The sequence below is a fragment of the Urocitellus parryii genome, chromosome X, assembly GCF_045843805.1.
Source record: "Urocitellus parryii isolate mUroPar1 chromosome X, mUroPar1.hap1, whole genome shotgun sequence".
NCBI lineage: Eukaryota > Metazoa > Chordata > Mammalia > Rodentia > Sciuridae > Urocitellus > Urocitellus parryii.
This window is the reverse complement of record NC_135547.1, coordinates 79,654,473-79,660,056: the sequence shown is the minus strand read 5'-3', so window position 1 is coordinate 79,660,056 and position 5,584 is coordinate 79,654,473. Positions and strand designations below refer to the sequence as shown.

General features: G+C 35.1%; 1 pseudogene; it reads right to left on the bottom strand.

Annotated features, from left to right (window-relative positions):
• Nucleotides 1-5,246: 5,246 nt before the first annotated feature.
• Nucleotides 5,247-5,584, bottom strand: LOC113194508 (large ribosomal subunit protein eL30 pseudogene; annotated as a pseudogene).

The following is a 5,584-nucleotide window of genomic DNA, read 5'->3' as shown; positions in this document are numbered from 1 at the left end:
GAAAGACAAAGAGGATGTGATGAGGTACACACTTACTCTAAGAACTTCTGCCAGTATCTGATAGAGGCTATTACTGCTCAGATTGCTTTGGCCAAAGCAAGTTGCATGACCACACATAATTTCAAGGGATCGGGGTAGAATTCTAGTATACAATCCCACTATGTGCCCAGAATGAGAAAGAGGACCAGAATATTTATGAAAAGTCCTAGTGATTATTGCCATTTAATCTTACTAGGTCCTTGGATTGTTTTTGAAGTTAATTTATTATATTTGACATGTTTTTTCAAAGTGCAGGTTTTGTTTGTTTGGTGGTACTGGGGATGGAACCCAGGGCCTCATACATGCTGGACAAGCACTTTATCCCTGGAACAGACCCCTAGCCCCTAGGGTAGTTTTAAAAACATATGTTATCCTATCATCTTCACAAAGTGCACTTAAGCATTTGGTTAGCATCTGATTTTATTTGTGCTGGGGTAGTAACTAAGTCTTCATTTACTTTTATGCTTTGACATCTGTTTTTTCTCTCAATGCCTGAAAAGTAATAGTGTACTCTTTTTAAATTTTTTTTAGTTGTAGATGGACAAGAATGCCTCTATTTTATTTCTTTATTTTTTATGCAGTGCTGAGGATTGAACCTAGTGCCTCACTCATGCTAGGCAAGCACTCTACCACTGAGCTAAATCCCCAGCCCAATAGTGTACTCTTAAAGTCAAGTTTATTTGTGCTTTATTGTTTCATCAATAGTTAACATCTCTCTTTCCTCTCTTACAACTTTTTTATGGGGATAAGCTCATTTAATTATATGTCACTTGATTACATTAATAGGACCTTGTATCAGACGATTATTTTCTAGGCTAATAAGTATTGTTGCTATGGGGATTTCTAATTTCTATCTTTTAAGTATTTGATGATATTTAGACTTTTGTTATCATTTTGAAGGAATTTTTACCTAATCCTTGCCTTTAGACCCTGTCTTTGTTTTATTAGATATATCTATTACTTAGAGAAATGGCTTCGTCAGAAGATTTACATATTTTCAGATACAGAAATTAGAGCATTCAGTATATTTCCATGTACAGTGGTCCAGTGGACAATTAAAAAACAATGAGATGCTATGGTCTCCTAACTAAAAAAAGAGAAGATATAATACAAATGGTACATTCACCTGTGGCTAGTGGCAGACCAAACTGGCAAAATCCTGATAAAAGTAATTTATTCACAAATGAAGAATTACAAAGCTATTCATTTCTATTGGCCCAGTAATAATATTCTTTTGAGAATTTAGGATTACTTTTAAAAACTAAAAGTTCTGAATCTCAATATTTTCCTTGAAAACTGAGAAAAAACTTAATGTATGCTATATAATGTTAAAAACTAGCAAATATTTAATTTAGTATATAGGCACTGATGAATACTGAATGGTTTCCTATGAAATTTTAATAATTGTATTTTAGATAGATTCCAACATTTTGTTTCCTGTGGTATCTTGTGCCTGGATGGATGATAGTTGGAAAAATAGATGTTTTATTTCCATTCATGTGATTGTTCATGGGTGGGTCTCTACTGAAACCTATTGTAGAAGGTTTTTTTGATAAACATGAAGTACTCAGGAAGTAAAGAAGCTACTTTAATCTGATTATTCATGATGAGGATTGTCAACAAGCAATACATATAGTTGTCCTTCTCTTAGGCATCTTTATTCTCTCTGGGAAACTTCAGAGCTTACTATTGTATTAGGTGGCACTTGTAGAACTGATAGATTCACAATTTGTTTTTTCTTGGAATATTCATAGATCCTCATTTGCATGGGATTTTGTTTTTATTTTTTGTGTCAATTTACATTAGAAATAAGCAAAAGTCCTGAGTTCAGTGGCACACGCCTGTAATTCCAAAGGCTCAGGAGGCTGAGACAGGAGGATCGCGAGTTCAAAGCCAGCCTCAGCAAAAGTGAGGCACTAAGCAACTCAGTGAGACCCTGTCTCTAATAAGAGAGAGAGAGAGAGAGAGAGAGAGAGAGAGAGAGAGAGAAGAGCAAAGGTGTATAAACTACTAAATCATAGGTCCACAAAATAATGATGATGATAACTAACACTTTATTTAGCTCTCTCTGTGAGCAAACTACCATTTATGTGCTTATTTATATACATATGGTTATATATAGTAACATTTATAGATTTTTGCATATAGGGGAATTGGTATACAAGTATGTACTTCCATGCTTTGGCAACTGAGAGCACCTAGAAGCAATGCTATCCCAGTTGTAATCAGCACACCTAGCCATTAGATCTTAGTTTCTAAAACTATACTTCACTTAAAGGAACAAGAGCTCCTTGAAGAAATGGCAAATTCAACTACTGAGTTAGGAAATATATCAGATGAATGTGGACCATGCTGTTGTATGAGAAAGTAAGGAAGTACTGGAAAAAAAAAGAGCCTAACCTAACCCAAACCAAACAAAATCCTACAATGATGAGATATGTTAAAGGGACACAGCAGCCAACTTAAAGGGCCCAAAATTGACAAAGCTCCAATAATTTGAGTAAGAATATAAAGGTTATTTCCCATGAATTCATAATGGTATAAATGAATTGTTGAATGAAAAAATAAATTGATTAGAAGAGAGAAATCTACCATGCAGAAGAATTCTAAATAATTGTAAGGATACTTGGCCCTCTTAAGTAGAAAAGCATAACTCCACAGTCCTTAAATATGGGCCATACATTGTGACTTCCTTCCAAAGAGTACAGTATAGAAAGAGGGAAGAAATTTACTTTGGAGGGAGAAATTTAAGAAGCACTGTGCTAGCCAGTTTGTTAAAGTCATCATCAAGAGTGATAAATCATATTGATATTAAGTATCCTTAATACAATATGAGAGTGGCACTTTCCCTCTGTGGTCCTCCATCTCCAATCTCATAGTCCTCATATATTCAAGAGAAAACCAGAAAAATACCAAATGAGAGAGAGTCTGCAAAACATTTGGCCAGGAATCTTCAAAACTGCTAAAATCATCAAAGACAAGGAAAGTCTGCAAACTTTCACAGCCGAAGGAGCTTAAAGGCACATGATGTAATGGGCATCCTAGATGAGATCATGGAACAGAAAAAGGTTACTTCATGTTATCACAAATGACAGTATTTTCTTCTTTGTTGAGGTCGAATAGTATTCCATTGTGCATATATACCACATTTTCTTTATCCATTTATTCATCGGTGAACACTTATATCGATTCCATAGTTAGTTAAAGGATATAAAATTTCAGTAAGACAGGAATAATTTCAAGAAGTCTATTGTATGTCATGGTGACTATCACTAATAATATATACATAAAAATTGCTGAGAGTAGATTTAAAGTATTCTCACCATAGAAAAAATAATATATAATGTAATACTTATGTTAAATAGCTTGATTTAGCCATTCCATCATATGTCAAAGCATTTTATCAATTAAAAACGAAATACATCAAATACAAAGAAAATCTCAAAATATGAGCTTTAATTGATAATAATATATCAATATTTCCTCATTCATTGTAAAAAGTATACTAATAGAAGATATTTATAACAAAAAAGTGATGAGGGATATATGGGGCCTATTATCTGGGATTTTTTCCATAGATCTAAAATTAGTCTACAAACGAAGTTATCAAAAATATGCAAAAGGGCCTCAAAAATACATTGGAAGGTGCTATTGAGGTCTGGATTGACCTTGACTGAAAGTAAGACCCTTATAAACAAGGATCCTGTTTTCTATCCTTTGTATCTTTTTCAAAGCCTTTCTCTGAGACCACCATGGATTCTAAGTGTGTGAAGCCTTATCTTTACCCTGGAGTTGTCTCCATTGAAAGCCTTTTATCCTGATTAAGACTCTAATTTCATAGAGATAGAGTAGGTAATGTGAGTTTAAAATGGAATTTTAATCACCAAGAGGAATTATTAAAGTATTTTCATTTCAGCCTCACCCCTGTCCCCATGTTGTCCCCTCCCACCTCAGGTTTCCTTTTAATCTTAGTGAACAGAGCTCCTGGCTGCATCACCATAGCAACCAACAGCAAGGGCCAATTAAGTTATAGCTGTGTAATTAGACACCTAAGTTGATTATACAGCCCAGCATACTGAATGGAGGAAAGAGACTGACAGGAAAGAAAATAAGACAGATCTTAGTTGGAGTGTAGTGGGCAGCTGAATATCCAAATTGCAAACCATCCTCCACCTTGATTCCATGGGAGTCATGAGCCTGGGTGTTAATACCATATCATGTGCCCTCAAACATTAGGCCAGAGGGGGCACCAGTGTCTTTTAAGAAAGTATATAGGGCAATGCTCTCTCCTACCGTATTCCCTAATACCCAGATGTGAACATACTTTCTCAATGATTTGTTTCCCAAACTGTATTCACAGTACCTAAAGCCTTGTCAGTCTCTTACTGCTGCCTAGCACTTCATGTAGACAGATACTTACATAGCCATCATGGTGTCCTAGGAACCACTCACAGCTCTAACATATTTTGTGGTCTGGGGCTGGTGTCTTCCTCAGTGTAGGACTCTATTTCCCTATTTGTATAGTGACCAAACTAGTCTAAGATTCTAAGATCCTATAAATGAAGACCTTGGCCTCCTATATCCCTTGAACCTTGCCAAAACTTACATGTTGACAAAATGAAGAGCCTTAATTAGGTGAAGAAATTTACGGCAAATAATTGAGAGGTGATTATATAAAAACCAGGAAACCATGGAAATATGACTTTCTGTAGGTAGGGTTTACTGGAATATAAATATAGGATATAGTTTTGATTTCTCTCTTCTGTGTATAGTAAGTCAGTTCTTTCACAGGATCGTGAGGAGAGATACAATTCATATATCATACCGTCCACCCACTTGAAATGTACAACTAAATGATTTTGAGTATATTCATGGAGTTGTGCAGTCATATAGCTATCAATTATAGAATTTTTATCACCCCAACAGGAAACCACATTTCTTTTAGCAGTGACTCTCTATTTTATTCACTCCACCCAGCTGTAGGCAAACCCTAATCTACATTTTCTCTCTATGAATTTGCTTATTCTAGACATTTTGCATAAATTAAATGATAACATTTTTAGTCTTTTGTGACTGGCTTCTTTCACATAGTATGTAATGTTTTAAAAGTCCATCCCTGCTCATTTCTATTTGTTTTAATTATTTTCCTTCATTCTTTTTTTTAAACAAGTTCTGCCAAGTTTTATTAAAGAAAAATTTTTCATGTTTTACTTTTCACCAGTCTGTTCTGGAATGCTTCTAATGATATCAGAATCAACTGGATCAATGTGCTCACTCTGTAGTATTTTCTGCATACTGTGCCCAATTCAATATTATTGCCACTGTAGTGATGGACACCAGTTTTGGCCAACATGGCATAGAACTCTATTTCAGATTTCCTCATATCTGGGCAATTGATGGCAAGGATGACCAATTTCGCTTTGCCCTGTCTGATCATCTTCAGAGTCTGCTTGTACCCCAGTATATACTTTCCACTTTTCATAACAAGCTAGAGCCTAGAGTTGATCAACTCCAAAGGCTTTTTCATCTTTTTTGAGGCCACCAT